The sequence below is a fragment of the Mus pahari genome, chromosome 4, assembly GCF_900095145.1.
Source record: "Mus pahari chromosome 4, PAHARI_EIJ_v1.1, whole genome shotgun sequence".
In the NCBI taxonomy this organism is placed as follows: Eukaryota; Metazoa; Chordata; class Mammalia; order Rodentia; family Muridae; genus Mus; species Mus pahari.
Genome location: NC_034593.1, coordinates 96,695,917 through 96,718,166, shown reverse-complemented (window position 1 = coordinate 96,718,166; position 22,250 = coordinate 96,695,917). Strand labels below are relative to the sequence as shown.

At 41.4% G+C, this 22,250-nt stretch overlaps 1 long non-coding RNA gene across 1 annotated transcript in view; it reads left to right on the top strand.

The window, feature by feature from the left end:
• LOC110320489 overlaps positions 1–22,250 on the top strand; it is a 152,364-nt gene that overhangs the window by 14,290 nt on the left and 115,824 nt on the right. Inside the window, exon 2 of the long non-coding RNA XR_002380459.1 lies at positions 19,711–19,815. This is a non-coding gene — a long non-coding RNA (uncharacterized LOC110320489). The remainder of the gene's footprint in view (positions 1–19,710; positions 19,816–22,250) is intronic.

Sequence of the window (22,250 nt, the reverse complement as noted above, 5' to 3'; positions counted from 1 at the left end):
CTGGCTTCTGTGACATCATCAATACTGTATCCTCACTGGGACTCCTCGCCATTATCCTGTTGTTGCATTGTGTCATGGAGAAACCCTGCAGCTTTGAGTCAGTAGGACTGGCTCTTTCACACATTCCAACATTTCACAGACGATGTAGATTTTGGGCTAGGCCAACTCAGAGCCCTGGATCTTGGCCTGGGTAGTAGCTGAGCTGGTCATCCTCTTCCTCCAGGGCCAGCTCTCTGGCACTGTCTGGCTAGGCCACGCAATGCTGCCACCTGCAGGAGGCAGAGTCAGCCCTTCTGCTCTTATGCATTTGAGGGTGCTCACCCATATTCCCTTCACTAGAACCAGATCTACTGTGTTGCCTAGCCAAGGTGTGGGGCCCACACTCCCACCAGTGGAGGCAGGGACAGCTCCCTGCTCTCATGACCCTGAGGTTAGCTCTCCTGATTGCTACAGATTGCAATGGGCAAGGGTGGGGAGGGCATCACCTCCACCTCATGCTACCTCATGTCAGATGAGTGGTGAATTCACCTCTACCACATTCAAGCCCTCTGGGTTGGCTCATTCACATCCCAGCTGCCTGGATTAACTCTACTGCACTGCCAGGGTGAAGTACAGGGTCCATTTTTCCAAGAGCTGCTGCTTATGAGAGAAGGGGTCAGCTCTCCAGAGATCTGTAACCAGTGAGGGGTGGAGGAAGACCTGCACAGGCCCTGGACATCCACGTGCTCTCAGGTGGCTGCCCAGACTAGGGACATCCCTCTAGTCTTTAGTAATAATATGAACCACTGATCCCACTGACCACTGCTGCTGCATAGTCACAGACCCAGACATGACCCTCAGTGACAGCACAGGGCCTGGACTTCACCATATCTCCAGGCAGTGGGGCTGGCTATTCACAACAGACTATTCCTCTCCTCCCTCATGTCTCCAGTTCCATCTCCCTTAATAGGGCTCAAACCGCTCTGTTTCTTTTTCTCTCCAATCTGTCAACCACATACTTGCACAGTATAGTTGCTTTTGCTGCAGCCAGGTCACATGGCTGGTGGGCCTCTGGGTGACTTTCTCTGCCAGCAGAGCTGGGCATGGTGACAAGTGCATCTCTAGGTGTCTACAGCCTACCTATGTGGCATGGCAGCAGGGTAGTCTGTGGACATCTTCTCATACTGCATGGCGTAGTGACAGGTAGGCCTTTATGTCTATGGTCCACCTGAGCGGAGAGGCAGCAGGCAGGTATCTGGGCATCTTTCCCCACCAGTGAGGCATGGCATGGTATTGGGCAGGTTTCTGGATGTCTTCTTCCTTCTGTGCTGCATGGCATGGCTGCAGTCAGAGCTCTGTGTCTATGGCTCTTCATGTTGTGTGACATCTCTGGATGGCCTCTTGACTTTACTTTTAACCTCCACTGACATCAGCACAGCTGTGGGATACTGTGATGACCTCCTTGTCACTGAGCTCAGCACAGCAGCCAGAGGTCCCTGCCCAAAGCACATCAGGCCTTGGATACTTTTAAATGACCAAGTCAGTGGTTCTGGTTTAGGGCTGTTCTTTGATGTTTGTCCAAATTATATTTAACCTGGATGAAGATTTAGTGGGAAAATTTTTTATTATTTAGAGTAATTTGCTTCCACTTGGGAGTGCTCACAGAGAGATAGAGGACTTCCAAACACTAAAGTGATGTGGGTGGGTTGGGATGTAAGCATCCTTCGTTTCTGGTTTCTCTGTTTCATTTACTTGCTTCTATTCACCCACAACACTTCCTTTGCAGCAGCCATGTGCTCAGCAGTCTTCCTTCTAGACTGAACAGCCAGAGGGATATTAAATCTTCACTAATACCTTGCTCTGTGATTAAGTATTCCAGTATTCCAGGATGCCAGGGCCTTGTGTCTGCTCCTGGGAACAGCCCAGGTAGCATGGCTGTCCTCTTTATGGATTGTACGCAGACTGATAAGAAAGACTTTGGTGGGTGGATCTCCACTGGGATCAGGGAAGCTTTCTTCTGGAGTCATTTGGAATAACTGATATATATGGTACTGGGTCTTAAGCCTTCATATACTTTCTGGCTCTGGAAGCAGAATATGTTTTATGTGCTTGGGATGCTGAGCCAAGAACAGACACATCCTTACTTTCAAGGAGCTATTTGAGGAGAGGAAGCAGTTGTGAGTGCAGCAGAGTATGCCCTTCTCCCTCAGATGTGCAGAGCTCAAGTCAGGGCGAGAGTGGGCAGGATCATCATCTGGGGGGCACAGAGAGGGGGACAGCTGAGGAGATGCTTGGGAGCCAAGGATGGTGCTATAATGATGTGTGTACTCAGGACTGCTGGGTAAAGTGAGGTGAGTTACATACACTGGGGCAGCTGGGCTCTGAATCTCATTCCCTTTCTGCATCTTCATTCTTGTATAGTCCACTCCCATCCTTTCTTTTTCTTTCTGTAACTATTTCCCTGACACCTAAATATCATGACAAACAGAAAGCAACTGTCAGTAAACAGTCCCTGCCTCACCCCTAGGCCATGTGCCTCCCATCTAGCTGGCCTGAAGCAAGTGGAACAGCTGGAAGCTAGTACTGGTCTAGAGTTTACCTTTCTAGGAAACCACTTGCTAAAGTCCTGACAGGCAGCATAGTTTATGGGATGGCGGGGTTCAGGGGTTGTGTCTGTGCTTGAACTGATTGTCTTTCTTGCAGAAGTTTTACAGGCTCTGCTCTCTGGGCATCCCCATGGCTTTCATATCTTACCTCTGTATCTAATGTATCAGCATTTGCAGCCATGTCTGATGGCTCTTGGCTTAGCTCTAAGTAGTTGAAGAACTGTACAGACCATTGACTTCAAATTAAACGTTAGGTCACAGAGGGTTGCATGTATTTCATAACATGACCTCATTGAAATATTTATTTGCTGTTCTCCTGGTTATCTCAAATTGATAACTATGTGAAATCTTGTTTTGACATTCAGTGCTGACTTGCTTGAGTTCTTCTGGAGTGCTGCACTGTGAGGGTATGACTGTGTGTTGGGAGGCCAGAAGGAGCAGAAGCAGACAACAGACACTTCAAAAGGAAGGAATAACTTGAGTACTGACTTAAACATGAAAATATAATTCAGTCAAAAATGTGTGGCTCACTTGCTGTGGCGTGAATCTGGATTAGGTGTCAGTGTGAGCCTGAAGTGGAGAGTCCTGTCCTCTCTCAGGGAGTTTGCCTTGGGAAATAAAGGCAAACCTTTAAATTCAAGCTAAACAGCAGAATGTAAATGCAGAATGTTCCTCTCTATGATCCATTTCACAACAATAAGAAAGCACACATCTGTACATGTCTGGCCAAACATATAAAAAACCAATCCAAGCTCTGGATTTTGAGATTTGGACCATCGAATCCTACAACTAAAGTTTCTTTCTTTTGAACTTGCATCTCCCTGTAGCATAGTGGTGGTACAAGGACACTGAAGATGAATGTAAATTCAGCTCTCTCACTCTAGCTGTTTGAGTTCAGTAATACCACAGAACCTCTCCACGCCCCAGTTTCCTTATCTGTAACACAGGTGCATAGCACCCACTTCAGAGGTTGTGGAGAGGTTTGAAGAATTTAAAATATTTCATGCTTCCTGCAGAGTCTGACAGTAGGCAGGACTACGAGGAGGTGGCTTAGTATTTGCTTAATGCTGTGACCAATATTTGTTTGGATGAGACAGGAAAGGCTCATCAAGTCTAGAGGTTACAGGAAGTTGCATAGACTGGGAGTTTTGGCTCTGGTGGTCTAAATTAGTTGTGAATGATGTTAAGGCTGACTTTCACCACAGAGGTTAACAGTCAATGTTCAGGCTGCCTGGGGAAAGAATATACAATCTGAACATAATGAAATAAAATAAAATAATTAATGGACCATCTCACACTTTTCCGGTCTCAGGAGAAGAGGAATTCTGAAAACATTGAATTTCCTACATGGAGGGTCATTTCACTCCTATTCTTCAGCTGTGTGATGAAGACTTTTATGTTTAAGGAATATATGTGTTGTGAGAAAATTGCTACTCACAGCATGGGATCCTCAGCCTAATTCTGGAGGTTAAATAAGCACATGAAACAAATCATAGCACACGATGAATGCCAGAAAATTTGGGAAGATGTGTTAATCAGTTTTCATCACCATGACAGCATACCTAAGACAAGCAACTTAACAACAGGAAGAGTTGATTTTGACTCACAGCTCTGCATGCTCAGGTCCATGTCTAGTTGACTGTTTGTAAAGCAGAGTATTCTGGTGGGAGAGCTTGGCAAAGAAAACTGCTTACTTCCCTGGCAGCTGGAAGGAGAGAGAGAGAGAGAGAGAGAGAGAGAGAGAGAGAGAGAGAGAGAGAGAGAGAGAGAGAGAGAGAGAGAGAGAGAGAGATCCCCACAATGACCTTACTTCCTCATACACTAGATCCTAAAGGACTTCACCACTACTCAGTAGTGCCATAGCATAGCAACTGAGTCTTTTACATATGGATTTCTGATGGATATTTCAGATCAAACTATTTCATTGTGCATAGGGCTGTGAGGAAAGCTCTCTTTTGTGTTGGTCAAGAAAGTATCAGAATAGTATGTGCATCAGAGTGGGAAGGCAGGGAAGTTTGTCATACATCTGAGGCTGAAGAGGAGTTTAATATGGTTGGAGCAGACTTGTGTGTAGATAGGTTTGAGCTACCAATGGCGTGAGTGGCGTACAAAGGCAGACATTTTATTTTCCAGACATGGCAGTAATAAGAGATTTTGAAGGTAAGATAATTTTGTGTTTTAAAAGTAATAGGATATGATGTGGGAAGAAATGGATGAATCAAAGATGACAGTGTGATTTTGTTTTGCCTGGGTGACAAAGCTATGGTGGTTTCTGATAGAAAGAAAGGACATCAGAGTATGGGGCTGCTGCACCAAGAGAAAGAAATTCATTGCTTGGACAGTTTGCATGTTAAGTGTCAGCAATTCATCCTAGAGACAGTGAAAGGCAGAATGTTAAAAACGGAGGGGAAGATAAGAGCTAGACTAAGGATGGAGATGTGTGACTTAGTCCCAAAGAGAGTCAAAGTGTAAGAATACATGTGATGGCATGGGGAGAAATCACAGGAGTGAAGCCAAGGGTGAAACTTAGTGCCAGCCACTGAAGGGAAGGCCAGATGAGGAGGAGGCATAGGAAAATGAAAGGGAATAATTACCAATGAAAAGGGATTTCAATACCATGGAAGCCAAAACCCAAATAAGTGACCCAAGAAGGTAAATGTGAAGGGAAGGCTTCTGGAATCCACCCATGACCTCTGCATGGCATTTTAGGGAGGGTAGAGTAAGAGTTTGGCAGTGGAGGGAAGAGGTGGTTCAAAGGGTTGTGTGGAATCATGGGAGGTTTGAGCAATTAATGAGAGAGATGAACTACTGAGATTTCTTGGGTTGTATATCTTCTTTGCGTAAATTAAGTTTTGAACAAGATAAAGAGGTTGGATGGTCACCAGATGCTAGGAAATTAAAAAACATAGATGTCAGCAGCAGACATGGAGAGGGTAAGAGGACACACATAAAAAAACCACCAGGAGAACATTAAAATGCTATACTATAGAAATTACTGGTTTTGAGTTAAATAGAGGTCATTTAAATTTTTTAACTTGTGGCTGGAGAGATGTCTCAGTAATTAAGACTGGATGCTTTTCCAGAGGACCTGGTTTGATTCCCAGTACCACATGGTAGCTCTCAACCATCTGTAACTTCAGTCCCAGGGGATCCAACACCGTCTTTTGGCCTTATTTTAAAAAGAAGCAGTGTAGACAGTATTTAACAGATTAGATCTTGTCTACCTAACACATGTTAGATAGGAAAAGGTCATGAAGTGAAACCAACACACTGTCCTTCAGTTGCTTGGCTGGACCATCAATAACCATGAGACTTCCTGTGGCTGACTCCTTTCTGTTGAGAGTCCCACCTGATTACATCTAACATAGTAACAGCTTTCATAGCATGTGCTGTATTTTATATTTTATTTTATGTGTGTATGTGTGTAGACACGTGTGCCCTTCGTAAATTGACTACTTTCATTTGTTGCTATACTAGAATGAAAGATTTGATGATTTATAAAGAAAAAAGGTTTATTCCACTCATAGTTCTGAAATCTTGGAAGATTAAGATTGAGCAGTTGCCACTTTGGAAATCAGTCTGGCAGTTCCTCAGAAAATTGGACACACTACTACTGGAGGATCCAGCAATACCTCTTCTGGGCATATACTCAGAAGATGTTCCAACTGGTAATAAGGACACATGCTCCACTATGTTCATAACAGCCTTATTTATAGTAGCCAGAAGCTGGAAAGAACCCAGATGTCCCTCAATAGAGGAATGGGTACAGAAAATATGGTACATTTACACATTTACTCAGCTATTAAAAACAATGAATTTATGAAATTCTTGGGCAAATGAATGCATCTGGAGGATATCATCCTTAGTGAGATAACCCAATCACAAAAGAAGTCACCAGATATGCACTCACTGATAAGTGGATACTAGTCCAGAATCTTAGAATACCCATGATACAATTTGCAACACAAGAAAACCAAGAAGAAGGAAGACCAACGTGTGGATACTTCATTCCTCCCTAGAACAGAGAACAAAATACCCATGAAAGGAGTTACAGAGACAACGTTTGGAGCTAAGATGAAAGGATGGACTATCCAGAGACTACCCCACCCGGGGATCCATCCCAACATCAGCCACCAAACCCAGACACTACTGCACATGCCAGCAAGATTTTGCTGAAGGGACCCTGATATAGCGGCCTCTTGTGAGGCTATGCCAGTGCCTGGCAAACACAGAAGTGGATGCTCACAGTCAGCTATTGGATGAAACACAGGGCCCCCCAATGGAGGAGCTAGAGAAAGTACCCAAGGAGCTGAAGGGGTCTGCAACACTATAGGTGGAACAACAAATGAACTAACCAGTTCCCCCAGAGCTTGTGTCTCTAGCTGCATATGTAGCAGAAGGTGGCCTATTTGGCCATCATTGGGAAGAGAGGCTCCTTGGTCTTGCAAACTGTATAATCTCCAGTACAGGGGAACGCCAGGACCAAGAAGTAGGAGTGGGTGGGTAGGTACCAGGGGCGGGTGGGGGCGACAGGGAACTTTTGGGATAGCATCTGAAGTGTAAATAAAGAAAATATCTAATAAATAAATAAATAAATAAATAAATAGATTGAGCAGTTGCTTCTGGTGTGAACATTCTTTTTAAAATTTTTCTTTTATTATTATTATTATTATTATTAATCATTCCATTCATTTACATCTCAAATGATATCCCACTTCACAGTTATCCCCTCCACCAGCCCCCCATCCCATGCTATCCCACTTCCCGGTTACCCCTCCACTCCCCCCAATCCCACATCTGCCCTCCCTCCTCTCTTTTGCCTTTATGAGACTACTCCCCCTTTCCAAACTCCCTCCACTCCACTCCAGCATCCCCCGACTCTGGGGCATCAAATATCCCTGGATCAAGGATCTTCCCTCCAGTTGTTGTTGTCAGGCAAGGCTGCAAACACTCTTGCTAGTGAAGCTCTCTATGCAATTCCAAGGAGGCACACAGGCAATACAGGGCATCACAGGACAAGACAGAATGTCCTAGCTAGGGCTCTTCTTTTTATAAAACCAGAGTACCAAGAGGCTAGTACTCTGGCTTCCTTCATGACCTTACTTAATTGTAATTACACCCCAAAGATCTCACTCATAAATACCAAAGTCTGATGAAGGTTTCACCCTCTTATTAAAAAGGGCACCAGTATCCACAAATGAAAATTATGAAGTCACAAATTGGACTTTCCAGTTCATGTGTTTAAGTTAATCATGCAGTTAAATGGGTTAACCATCCCCCCATTTCTACCAGTCAAAAATGCTGCCTTTTCTCTAGTTTTATCATCATCTCTCCCCTCCCCACCCACACATGCACTTCTGTCATTTCCCAAACTTCTCATTTTTTTTTCCTGTTTTCACACATGAGGACTAAATTCTAACATGTGCTTTGTTCAGGCTGTTGTACTTTTTTTTCTTTTTAAATTCACTCTAAGTTGATTTATCCCAAGTAAATGAACCTTTTAGGAAAAGCATTCTGGAAGCTTATGATCACAATCACATATGCATTTCCCACGCAGACTCTTTCCTCTTGTCCTCATTGTTTTCTAGTTCAAGGAGCCCTGCCCAAAGGAAGGTTTTTGTCTTTCTTGACCACTACTTAGTACATGAGGTTTGTTTAGTGGTACCCCAGATGTATGCACCATGGCTCTACTCCAGCAAGGTGATGTGTAGGTTATTTGGAACCTGTTTTTGGTACTAGCCCTTTCCCCCTGGAACTTCCTTCATTATCTCTTTCAGAGGATGGGGGAAATTATACTAAGCAACTGCTATAGTCTCTGCCACAATCTAGCACATTTAAAGTATACTACAAAATCCTTAAAGTGATCTGTGATTAACTTTTGCTTATGCCGTCCCTGCTAAAAGAAACAATGTAGAATTGCTTATGTGAATTTAATGATTCTGTTGCCCACCCCCGACTCCCTGAAGTGCTAATTAATGAGCAGAGAGCCGTTTAAACTGTCACAATATGTGACTGAGACCAGCTGAAAATCGTGTGAACTATCAGCACTGAATCCATTCCTCAGGAAAGATGAGGAGTTTTTTTTTGCATACAGGAGATAGCAATTAGGTTGTTCTGTCTAAGCTGGCTCATCAGATTCATGGCAAAGTGAAGAAATTCCAGATTGCTGAGATGGCTCTGCACTGTGAATGAGGTAATGTGTAAGAATACGATAATCTGTGAAGTGATGAATAAAGATTATTCCTTTATACTAGTTGTCTTTAGAATAGTACATTTGGATACTTAAAATATGTGAATTAATCCATGTCTTATGAGTGGGTGGAGTTCTGGTCAAGATGACTCTCTTGATCTTTCGGGAGCCAGTCCTGGAGTGAGGAGTGGGAATTGAGAATACTGATTCTGTAATTAATATCTGAATGTATACACAGTTTTCAGGAGGATGCTAGGAGCATTGCTGGCTCCTTAGAAGGAATTGTCACTTATCGCACAACATTTGTTAAGGTCAGTGTTGTGGCTGAGCTATGAAGATAATGAGTAAGATATACTCTAGAGGTCTCCTTGCTCTGTAGGAGGGACATCCCTTCGTGAAACCCATCCTTTATTTTCCCAGTTCATTACTCAATTTGAGATTATTCTAAAAGAAAGAAAGAGAGAGAGAGAGAAAAAGAAAGAAAGAAAGAAAGAAAGAAAGAAAGAAAGAAAGAAAGAAGGAAAGAAATCTGTCTCATTCCATTTGTGATCATGTGCCATTTCGACTTCTTCTTCTATTTTCTATTTACTATTCTTTAGTCTTCCCCACTCTTCGAAAGCTGAGGTAATGGTTGAGTTGTCATGGCAACCCCTTTACCCCTACCTCTTTTCCATTTCTCAACGTTTTAATAAAAATGACTATTTATAGTGCACAAAGCTGCAGTCCCTTCCATCACAGCTCTGCAAGAGGAGGTTTCCTCTCTGACCAGAATACTAATGGCTCAAACATGACTTCTAGCTAGGGAATGAGGAAGTCCCTCCCCTCCCCACAGTCACTTCGGTAGACATATGTTTGTTCAGACTTTAAAGCACATGTACAGAATGTAATCTATATGTATAAAGATACATACACTGACAGAGCTGAAAGCCAAATCTTGTAAAATATACCAGGCTGATTATACTAGAATAATCATGCTACATGTGGTTGAAGGCGAGGTGTGAAGTGTGCTGTTATTATCTTTATTACACTGACAGAGGAAACCAAGCTACTAAATTCGAACTGCATTTAGTTGAGATGACATATACAGATCACTAGGAATATCTGGAAGATTTGCAACACTGAGGATGGACAGAAGACAGCACAAAACAGGGGCAGAACACAAGCATTACTGTTTATAGGCTACAAGAGTGCTCTATCAGTAACACCTCCCTGGTAGGATTGTGTTTTGTCTATGTATGTGCACACATTTGCATGTTTGCATATGTGTGGATGCTAGAGGTTTATGTCTTCCTCAATCATTCTATATATTACTTTTTGAGACATTGTCTCTCACCATACCTGGAACTTGCCAATTTGGCTGGCCTGGCTGTCCCAGGGACCTCCTGTCTCTAATTCCTCAGTACTGGGACTATAGGTTGATGCTTATCTTCCTGGCTTTGACATGGAGGCTGGCTATAGGACCTATGTTCTCAGGCTTGTGCAGTCTGTACTTTCCTGATCTATCTCCCCAGGCTCCTTGCTGGATTATTTTGAGAAGCAGATATGCTGTATTTTAAGCACTTGGTGGTGACATAACTTCATGACCTCTATATTACTGCTCAGTTACTGCCTCCTGACTTGAAGAGGGTTATTTACCTTCTCCAGATCTCTAAAGTGGGGGTGATGGTGGCAGGATCTGTGTTTTAGTGTTGTTTTGGGGCTCTAGAAAGGTCTTACAATGGTGCTGTTATTGGTTATAGGGATCTGTTAAATAAGAATTATTAATTTAGTAGTTCATGCAAATTCAGAAAGACTATATCAACCTCGGGGTTTTGCATGTATTCTTTGTACCCCATCTTGCCTGGTGTTGTTCATAGAAACCAGAAAAGGTCATCACATACCCTGGGACTGCAGTTACAGATGGTTATGTATTGCCATATAGGTTTGGAAACAACTCTTCTAGAAGAAGAGCTATGCTGCTTAACCACCGAGGTATCTCTCCATTGTTATCATCTTTTTCTCCTCCTCCCTCTTTTTAATATTTAATGCATAAATGATCTGCTGCACACACATCTTCGAGCCAGAAGAGGGCATCAGATCCCTTTACGGATGGTTGTAAGCCATCATGTGGTTGCTGGGAATTGAACTCAAGACCTCTGGAAGAGCAGCNAATGCTCTTAACCTCTGAGTCATTTTTCCTTCTTCTTGAGCTTCATCAGGTGACAACAGATGCTGGCAAGGATGTAGAGAAAAAGGAGCACTCCTCCATTGCTGGTGGGATTGAAAGCTGGTACAACCACTCTGGAAAACAGTTTGGCAGTTCCTCAGAAAATTGGACATACTACCTGAGGACTCAGTTATACCACTCCTGGGCATATGCCCAAAAGATGCTCCAACATGTAATAAGNACACATGCTCCACTATGTTCATAGCAGCCATATTTATAGTAGCCAGAAGCTGGAAAGAGCCCAGATGTTCCTCAATAGAGGAATGGATACAGAAAATGTGGTATAGTTACACAACGGAGTACTACTCAGCTATTAATGAATTCATGAAATTCTTAGGCAAATGGATGGAACTAGAAAATATTATCCTGTGTGAGGTAACCCAATCAGAAAAGAACATACATGGTATATACTCACTGCTAAGTGGATATTTACACAGAAGTTCAGAGGCTACACTCTTAGGGAAACCTGATTATTCCTCTCCAGGAGTCATCAGTTGCCAATAGTTCAATGACTAAGGATGGGATTAAGTGCTTACCCCAGCTGGGTGTGGTGGCTCACGCCTTTAATCCCAGCACTCAGGAGGCAGAGGCAGGTGGATTTCTGAGTTTGAGGCCAGCTTGGTCTACAAAGTGAGTTCCAGGACAGCCAGGGCTATACAGACAAACCCTGTCTTGAAAAACAAAAAACAAACAAACAAACAAAAAAAACAAAACAAAGAAGTGCTTACCCCATCGCCATCCTGGGACTTAGCCTGGCTTGTGCTTGCACATGTCTTGTGCATGCTGCCACAGCCACTGTGAGTTCGTAGGTACAACTGCTGTGCTGTGTCTGGAAGACAGTTTTCTTGTAGTTATCACTGCCTTGGCTCTTACCATCCTTCCACTCCTTCTTCCACAGTGACCCCTGGGCCTCAGGAGAAGAGGGAGATCTTTCAGTTAGGGCTCAGCATTGGCCAGTCTCTTCTTCTCCGCTTTTCGGTCAGTTGTGGGTCTTTTGAGGCCAGTTCTTTCCAAAGACATCTTTGGAACTCTAGCATGGGCTGGGAGGTGGGGAATTCTCTTTCCCAGTCTGAAACGAAGCTAAAATCAACCAACATGAACACATCCAGACACCCAGGAGAGAAAGAGAGCATGAAAGAGAACTGACTGCTAGAAGCCCGTTCTTTTCCTGAAGTTTTGACAGATGTCACACAGCCCATATAAAAATCATCTGGGGGGGCCCAAAGCTCAGAGATGTCTGAATTATGAAAGGGCTTTTCCTCACTACTCACTTGGTTTCGTCCGTAACCCTCAGAATCTAACATACTTACTACTCTTTTTTTTTTTCCTGATTGTTACTAAGACTTTTGGGGGTGGCGTGTTTCATTTAGTCAGACTATTTAACAGACATGATGTTTGGGCCAAAATACAAATGATGTTGAGCCAAACGAAGGCTCGATTATTAAAATATTAGCTGGAAATTTCAACTTCCACTTAAAAGTATTGCTTTCCCACTATAAATCTCTGACAAGTTCTTATTTCAGTAAAAGCTTTGTTAAAAAGAAATAAAAAAGCAGAGCATACTCTTGACATGCTTTTAACAACTAACAATAATGGTGATACACAACAGCTGCAAGCTTGCTTCTGAATTACCAGTGGAATTAAAGGTCTGATTGTAAGATGGGAGGGTTAGTTATTGGTAGGATGAATCAGCCTGTGACTCATCATTGTGAGTCATGTGACTTCAAAGTCCTGGTAGTTGCAAGCTTCTCTTAGAAGGATGGGCAAATTGTGAAGAAATATGCTAAATTAGAAAAAATGTAAAGTCAACTTCCTCTCTGAATTTTAGGTTGACCGTGACTCAAAAAGTGAGGTAAGACATCTATGTGTGCTCATTTTATTAGAATGATTATTTCAATTTAAATAACTAGCCATGTAATCTGTTACCTTTAGCAGAGGGAAGCTTTCTATTTTAGTGTATAAAAGTTGTCATTGCCTCCAGATTCTTAAATCTGTCCAGTCTCGAAAGACTCAGAACTTGAGGCCTGTTGATGCCAGCTAACGAGTAATTAATTGCTCTGATAGTAATGCTTTTTAAGATGCCAGTTCATTCAACCAGTGACAATTCAGACTGGAGATAGGCGAGCATGATAGATTGTGCATGAAGACACATTTCAAGATGCAAAATTTGCTGTAGTGCTAGGGAGCTTAGAGGCACCAAAGAGGTTTGAACTGAAACCACATAACTGGATTCCTGATGAAAGACTTCTTAGCTGACAGATGCTTACTAGGAGGAAACAAGAAGAGACTTATCTGAGAATACCACAACCTATCCTTAGGACAGAAGAGCTTTGCCTCTCCGGAGCTTCTGGGAGCCCTTTAGTGTAGCCACCTCACAATTTGTCATTGAACAAGTCCTCAGCACCAGTCACATGAATTACACCCCACTTCTTGACTCTGACTCCCGTTCATTGACCTGAGAGCTTTGAGATGAATAGCCCATTTGCGAGGCTCAGAGTTAGTTTTTCTTTCCAAGAATCTATATTCTTCATTAATGCAGATAGAAACATCCCTATTTTCAGTTTTGTGAAGGAGTTTACCTAGAATTACCAGCAACTAAAGTCTTATTCTGTCACCTTTTATTTTGGTAGTATGTATTAATTGTACACATCAGTGGAGTTAAGTGAGAGACTTTCAGTACTTGTAACAGTAAGCCCTGATCTGGTTTTCCTCTATCTACTCTGCCCTCAATCTTCCCAACCTCTATCATTAGTCCACATTCGGGTTGACTGTGTTGAAGAGCTTTCACATAGGAGAAAGAAGGCACTGTACTTTTCCTTTATGTCTGGTTTATGTCAGTTAAGACCCCCTAATGCTGCCCATCCTACTGTACACACAGCTAGAACATTTTGTCTATGTAATTGCTGATGGGCACTGGGCTGATTGCATAACTTAACTATTGTGACTAGTACAGCAACAAACACCAGGAGGTGGCATCTCTTTGATACGCCAATTTCATTTCCTTTGGATATACACCTAGATGTGGAGTAACTGGGTCATGTGGTAGATCTAGTTTTAGTTTTCGGAGGAGCCTCAGTACTGGTCTCTATTATGGCTATCTTATTTCATATTCTCACTGACTGTGTATCACTTTTCTTCACATCCTTGCCAGAATTTTCCATTTTATGTTTGGTGCTTGGAGCCTTAAGTAGGCTAATTTCCAGTAGATTTCACAGGAATGAGAGAATGTGTGTATATTTTTAACTGAAAACCATTTTGACTGGAATTTATAGAGAAATCAATGGCTGAATCCTTTATAGTTTAAACACAAGAGCCCTTATCTGAGCAGAATACTTCAAAGGGTTGGAGATTAAAGTATGAAGTCTTGAAACTACTGGAAATGTTTAAATATTGAGGTTAAAATTACACTTGAAATGAAATCTGATAGCCTGATTCTAAGCCAGAAAGCTTAAAATGAGGACCCAAAGGTTCTTGGAATAATAAACTTCCTCTTCTCCAGCAACTACACAAGGTAAGAGTGCCTGACTTGAAAGTACAGATTAATTTCCTCAACCATGTTCATGTTTTAAAATTAAGAGAGAAAATTTCCAAGAGAGAAACATATTTAGAGTTATAATTCAAAATACTGCAATAGTTTGTAACATTTTCAAGAAGTTTTTTTACTGCTGAACAATTACAATCTATTGACTTCTCTTCTCTTCTCTTCTCTTCTCTTCTCTTCTCTTCTCTTCTCTTCTCTTCTCTTCTCTCCTCTCCTCTCCTCTCCTCTCCTCTCCTCTCCTCTCCTCTCCTCTCTTCTCCCACTCTCCTCCCCTCCCCTCCTCTCCAGTTCTCCTCTCCTCTCTTTTCCTTTCCTTTCCTCTCTCCGCCTTTCTGATCATTTGTTTTTGAGATATGATTTTGTAGTCCAGACTGGTCTGAAACTCTCTTTGTAGTTGAGGATGATCTTGAACTCTGATTTTTCAGCCTCCACTGACCAAGTGCTGGTATTAAGAACATGTGTCACATGTGAAGCTAAAGATTACTTTAGACTGTAGTACCATGCCAGGCATGGTGGATTGTGAACAGATTTCATGTATTACCAAGCTCCATGATAATCAAATTTAAATGCATGAATATTATGCATTATACTAGAGTACTTAATATTTTTATATTTATTACTAATATGTATTGTCAATTTGTATCCAATATAGACTTTTATAATGGTTTCAGTCAAGTGTTTAATACATAAATATGAAGTAATTTTCCAAATTAATAAAACCAAACAAAAAAGTTTTCTACTGTTAAGACAATTACCTAGTTTCTTCAGACTGTATTTGCCTTATTAATCTAGTGTTGGAAGCATCAACACATAGAATATTTTCCAACTACACAAGACAAGTATTTTGGCCCTGGCTGCAAAAAGCTAAAATCCCTTCCCTACTCTTTTGCTTATGCCTTACCCCTTCTCTTATTTTCTGTTTCATTTCTCACAGCACCTGGACTTGCCTGCTACAAAGCTTGCCACCATGCCAGGATTAGAGGAGTTTTCTCTTCAGATTCTACAAATTATTGAGGGTAGAAGTACATCTTCTCAGTGCAGTCTTCATTCAGCAAATGTTTATTGAATTTCCCTTGTGTATCAGGCACTGTGACTCCAAAGATGACTAGCTGAGTCAGCTTGCAAGTTCCTCACTTTTATAAAGGAGTCAAAAGAACAGGTGACAATATTCTGTGTTAAGTTCAACAACCGGCTGTTGCGGGCACACCAGAGAGACACTTAACAGCTCTTCCTAGAGAAGGTGTCAGTGTATTTTGCTGTCACCTTGCCGAGTCTAATAGTGTGGAAGGGGAAGAGGAAAGATGTGGGCTGTAGGATCAGGAACTGTAAAGAAACTGAAGACAGAAGGTTTTATGAAGGATCATAATGGGTCCTGGATGTGAAAAAGTTTGGCCTTTGTTCCAAAATGATAAAGGAGAGTCTTTGAAATATTTTAGCTAGAAATGAGAGAGTTTTCAGTGTCTATGGTATGAACATTTTAGCTGATTACTACAACTTGGGCAAAAAATCACAGATGCAGGAGTAAACTGAAGGTGGTTGCGAAAGGCACGAGATGAATTCCTGTGAAGAGTGAGGGAAAGGTCTGAGGTTAACTGATTCCAGGGTTCTAAGCAGTTGCATCATGAAGCAGTACAGTAGTCTGATTGCCCAAGGACATAATTAGGATGGATTGTTTGAGGGTGTGGTACTCTCAACTTAAACATGTCAGGTTTGAGAAGTTTTCAAACTCTAGAGACCATTCCAGATGGTAGTTCTACCAAGGAGATTGATAGACAAAAGATATCAGCGAGGGACAGAAAACCCCATTTAGCTGGCCAGTATAGTCACAGTTTATTAGGTTTAGATGAATCTCAGAGACCAGAGAGCAGAGTTTAGTGTCTCCAAACTGGAAATTTGTGCTAGAAAACTATAGCTCTTTCCATCTTTCTCTGCGGCAATACCGTTGCTTTTGATGTTTGCTTCATTTTTCTCTTGGCATAATGGTACAACACAACTCCCGGTGACTTTGCAAGTCTTTGTTTCTATCTCTAAGTCTCTATTCTATTCTCTATTTCCATCTCATTTAAGAGGTGACAGGAGGACAATAAACCAATGAAAGTGACCAAGAAGAATGGAAAGAGATGAAAAAGAGTGTCAAAAACTTAGGAGAGGTGCCAGTCAGTGGTATCAGCTCTACAGAGATTTGGGAGTTGAGAGCTAAGGTCTGACACGGGAAGTAGTCAGGAGCGACTGCTCAGTGAAGAGCTGGAGACAGAAGCCAGGCACAGTAGGAGGACACTGATTTGTGGCAATGGCAATTGGAATAATTACAGTATATTACTATCTCTATCTATTGCGTGTGTGTGTGTGTGTGTGTGTGTGTGTTGTGCTTAAATTCTACTTACTGGAAATCACAGTATAGAAGTAAGTCCCTATTAATATATATTTAGTCATTTTGAGTATGTGGAGTCTCTTTGAAGTGTGTGCCCAGTTGGGTTCTCTAATCTGGCCTAGATGTATGTATGTATGTATGTATGTATGCATGCATGTACATACATATATATGTATGTAACTCATACAGTGTGTTTCTGGGGGATTGATAGGTTCTTTCCTGGCTATAACACATGCTGATGGCTTAGTCTGACAGTTCATAGTGTTCTCACTGGCCTAATATGGCCGGAGGGACAAGCATATTAAAATCACAAATTCATTACTTTCTTGAAAGTAGGACACATAACATTCTTAAAGTCTTATAAACCGCCTCTACAAATTATAAGGCAAAATTAATCCTGTCTCAAAGATTTTCTTTCACATTTATGAGGGCTATTTCTCTCCCCTAATTATTCTCATCTCCACTGCCACAAATAAAAAGATAACAGTCATTTTCTTCTACATAGTTCCTAAGCTTCCCCTTAGAGATATTGAAAACTAAATCCTTAAAAGTGTAATTAACACATTGTAGTCCGGTTTCCAGATTCCAGCCAGGATCTCTAATATTCCAGTTAGTTTCTGATTATTTATAGATTCAGGTTGTCTTAGTTAGGGTTTCTATTGCTGTGAAGTGACACTAGGACCATGGCAACTCTTATAACACATTCAATGGGACTGGCCTACAGTTGCAGAGATTTAATCCGTTATTGTCATGGCAGGAAGCATAGGGGCATAGTGCTGGAGAAGAGTTTCTGGAACCTCAAAGCCCATTGCCTAGTGACACACTTCCTCTGACATGGCCACATCTCCCAATAGTTCAATTCCCTATGAGCCTATTGGGGCAAGTTTTTTTTTTTTCAAATCACCACACAGATTATGTGGAAATAACCACCTCTTCTCATGGTTAGCATAACAGGGTTACATTAAATAGTACCTGACACCAAAGGTTGATGATAGTGCCTGTGAACCCATGTGTTCCTCATCTTCATGTAAAAGCATTTGGTATGCCAAATGGGGCCAGGCATAGACTCTGGCACACATGCTCATTTTCTTGTCACTTATGGGTTTTGAAATCAGATTTCTGGGTTATTTATTTTTCTCTTTTGTTTGCTTCATTTAAAATAAATGAAAACAACACCCCCAAACACCCCAGCTTAACTGACCTTGAATTAATGGATTATTGCATCAGGTCTTAGTCCTCACTGATTTCTGTAACAGTTTTCTTCCATGATTTAAGGCAGATATTATTTAGAGTGAACAAAAGGAGACACTTTTAAAATTGAAATAAAGTAGTCCTCTTTGGCTGTGATAAGTGAAAGCTTGAAGTCGACTTAAAGGGGGAAAAGGCACAAGACTGATAAAACTAAGCCCAGAAAACGAGTTGACATTCTAGTGGCCCTAAATCACAGAAGGTGTGCAACATTGAAACTTTATTTTAAATTTTTATTGATTATTTTATTTATTTACATTTCAAATGTTATCCCCCTTCCCAGTTTCCCCTCTGAAGCCCCTCTACCCCATGCCCTGCTTCTATCAGGGTGCTCACTCCCCCTTCCCCTACCTTACTTCCTTAGCATTCTCCTATGTTGGGGCATCAGACCTTCACAGGACCAAGGGACTCTACTTTCATTGATACCAGATAAGGCCATCCTCTGCTACATATGCAGCTGGCGTCATGGGGCCCTCCATGTGTATTCTTTGGTTGATGGTTTAGTCCCTAGGAACTCTAGGGGAGGGGTCTGGTTGGTTGATTTTGTTGTTCTTCCTATGGAGTTGCAAACCCCTTCAGCTCCTTCAGTCCTGCTAACTCCTTCATTGGGGTCCCCATGCATCTGAGTCTATATCTGTAAGGCTCTGGGCAGAGATGCTCAAGAGACATCCATATCAGGCCAGCAAGCACTTGGCATCAGCAATAGTGACTTGGTTTGGTGGCTACATATGGGGACTTGGGAGGAAGAGAGGAGCGGAGAAGAAAAGAGGAGGACAGGATCAGGTGTGGGAGAAGACAGGGGAGATGTACAGAGGGTCAGGAAATTGAACAGAGGTGTGTAGCAACAGGGAACTGGGGGTAACCAACAGAAAGCCCCAGACACCAGGTAAGCAAGAACCTCCCAGGACCCAGCAGGGATGACAGCTGAAATGCCCCACAAAGGGGAGAGAGAACCTGTACAGACCGTATGCAGAGATTAGGCACGGCCCCTAACTGAGGGATGGGGCCACCCACCCTTCTCAAAATTTTAACCCAGAATTGCTTCTATCTAAAGAAAATATAGGGGCAAAAAGTGGAGCAGAGTCTGAAGGAAAGGCCATCCAGAGACTGCCCCACCTGGGGATCCATCCATATGCAGCCACCAAACCTAGTCACTATAGTATTAAAACGTTTTAATGTTGACATCGAAATCTCTCTCTCTCTCTCTCTCTCTCTCTCTCTCTCTCTCTCTCTCTCTCTCTCTCTCCTCTCTCTCCCTCCACCCCCTCTCTCTTTCTCTCTCTCCTTATCTATTGAAACTTTTCAATGTTGATGTTCAAAATATCTATCTATGGATTATCTTAGTTCAGAGACTATTTGTAATCCCTTGGAAATAACTTGAAAATGTCTATAAAATGAAACAAATGATGGCTCATGGAGTTGGTCAGTAGAACTGTGTGGCCAGACAGCTTAAAACAATGTTATTTCTTATAGAAAGCTGATGCTTAGAAATATTTTGTTTTCTTCTTGGCAACAAATCATCATACATGTAAGGATGTTTAAATCTTCACTTGTTTTGGTCCATTTTAGATAAAGTAAAATTGCAGATGGAAACCAGAGACGGCCTGTTTTGATGATGTAGCCTTTGCTGACAATCCAGAAGCACAAACACATGGGAAGAGCTACTGTTAGAAAGTGAATGAAGGTCAACATTACTGGACACAGAATGATTGCAATGGTTAGGAGCTTGCTGGATGTTAGAGTATTTAATAGTGTGAAAAATCCTGGAGTCATAAAGATATTACACACTAGAAATGAAATACCCGTAGTACTTCACTGTTCTGGATATAATTACTTCCTTAATCTACAAACTTTGGAATTTCTGCCTATTTATAATCCATCACTGGTCCTGGTGGCTTGGGCATGAAAGACCTGGTAGGCTGAACAACTCAGCTACCACACAGGGCCCAGATTCAGGGTTTTGAGCTAAACTCACCCCAACATCTACCCCACCTATACATTACTGCAGCATGTGAAGAGGCCCACCCCGCAGAACAAAAGCTATAGGATCTTGATGGCTCAGGGCAACAACAGGTTATCTGAGAAGAGTCTGGGTGAGGATCCAGTGGTGATGGGGTAGCAGAAGCCAGAGGCCTGAAACCAAATGACTCACTGCAACAAACAGTTGCAAATAAAGGTGTCTGGGCAAGTGGGTACACTATGTGACACACTGCAGATTCCATGGCGAGATGTTTTAGTATTTTATTTTAATTTTTTCCTTGAAGGGTAGGTTGCAAGGGTGGACGGCAGATATGAAGAGATTGGGAGATGAGTGGGATGGGGTGTGTGATGTGAAATTCACAACAATCAATAAAAAGTTAAAAAGTAAAGTTCAGAACAATAAAAAAAAAATAGGGTCATCTACATATTGAGCATAATGACCCCATGATGCTTTGGACAAGGTGGTACAGAGATGAATGTGATTACTCTTTTTAAATGAATAATTTAAATTATTTACTCTAATTTACTAAATAATTTACTCTATGATTGTGATGAGGAATGACGGCACAGCATCATTATTAAACATTTACTCTTCTTTGAGACCTTATGGGGCTTCTAGAAGTGTAATCCAGGGGTAATGGAAAAATATCTGGGGAATGTTAGAAGCCTGTGCTGTGAGGGAGGACAAATGATAGATGATGAAAAGGCAGCTAATGCTGGCACTGTTGACAAGAGCTTAGCTTTTGATGCTTCTTCTTTTGCATGGGGCGGGGAGTGTTAGGGGGAAGAGGAGGGAGAGAAGGGAAAAGAAGCAAGGAACAGGGATGAGAAGTCTGAAGAAAGGAAACCATCTTTCGGAATTATTACTGCAACAGGATGTTTCCAGGTGTTTTATTGGATTCTGTTTTTAACATGTGCAACAAACACTTCAAGTCCAATGACAAATGGACTTGTGCTGACTATAAGAAAATATCACACAATCCAAACTCATAGGTATTTACTCAACAGAAGGCCTCAAGTTAAGCAGAGAACATGGTATAAGAAGGTAACTTTATATTGTGGTGTGGTAAGTAGATCTAAATCAATGGCAAAAGAAAATGATTATAAAAATATAAAATGCACATTTGGTTTTACATCATGGTTAGAATTCTGTTGTTATTAGGAATAAATATTACTTCATTTAATACAAGATAATACTTGCATAACTTATCTATTTGATGAGGAAAACCAAAGTCAAAGTCATAAAATATTNAATACTANTATAATAAGCACATGTTCCTTTTAAATATTCACAGTANCACTGCATCGCANGGAGAAAGACAGAACACATCACAGNCTCTTGCTGAGTTACAAGGGAAAGCAGATTAGTGTCTACCTGATGTTTGAGAACAAAAACAATGTAGTATCTGACAGGGATTAAAACATGAATGTTCTTCATAGTTAAACNGAGAAAGTCATTGGATTGCAATTTAACCTGGGAAAATCCTTAAGTACATCATTAAATCTTGAAAAGCTTACCAGTATTTGAACTGTGGCTAATGTTAACAATAGTGCTATGACTTAATCATTCAGTATTTCCATATAGTTACTGGAAATGTAGTTTTTNCCATATAGTTACTGGAAATGTAGTTTTTTAAAAAATACACTTCTTTGCTAGCCTCCCTTTCTGCCGTTCCCCTACTCTATAAGAAAAAAGAGGCTAAAAAAAAAAAAAAAAAAAAAAAAAAAAGATTGCTGTGAGAGCCTAGCTTTTCCCCTCTGAATCAGAACGGCTGCAAATTTTCTAGCTGCTTTAAAAAGACTGTTCAGAAATTAGTTGTTACAATGGGATTTTTGAGATTTTTGAAAAGCAAGTGAAAGAGATAGTTGAAGAAACATATTTTTAGTTTAGCATGATGGCATTAAATGAGTATAAGGGTGTGCAGTTTGGGTGTGGGAACTTAGTATGTACTTTTGGGTATTCCATGTAGGTAGATACAGTCTGGAAGTTATCTAAAAAGATCTAACAACCCCAATGACTCCTTTCCATTAAAACCTGAAAATTTCAACACATCTTTTAAAGTTTCAGTTTGAAGTACAACGGCAGTGATAGGGTACATGCCAGGATGAAAAGTGTAAAAAGAATGACA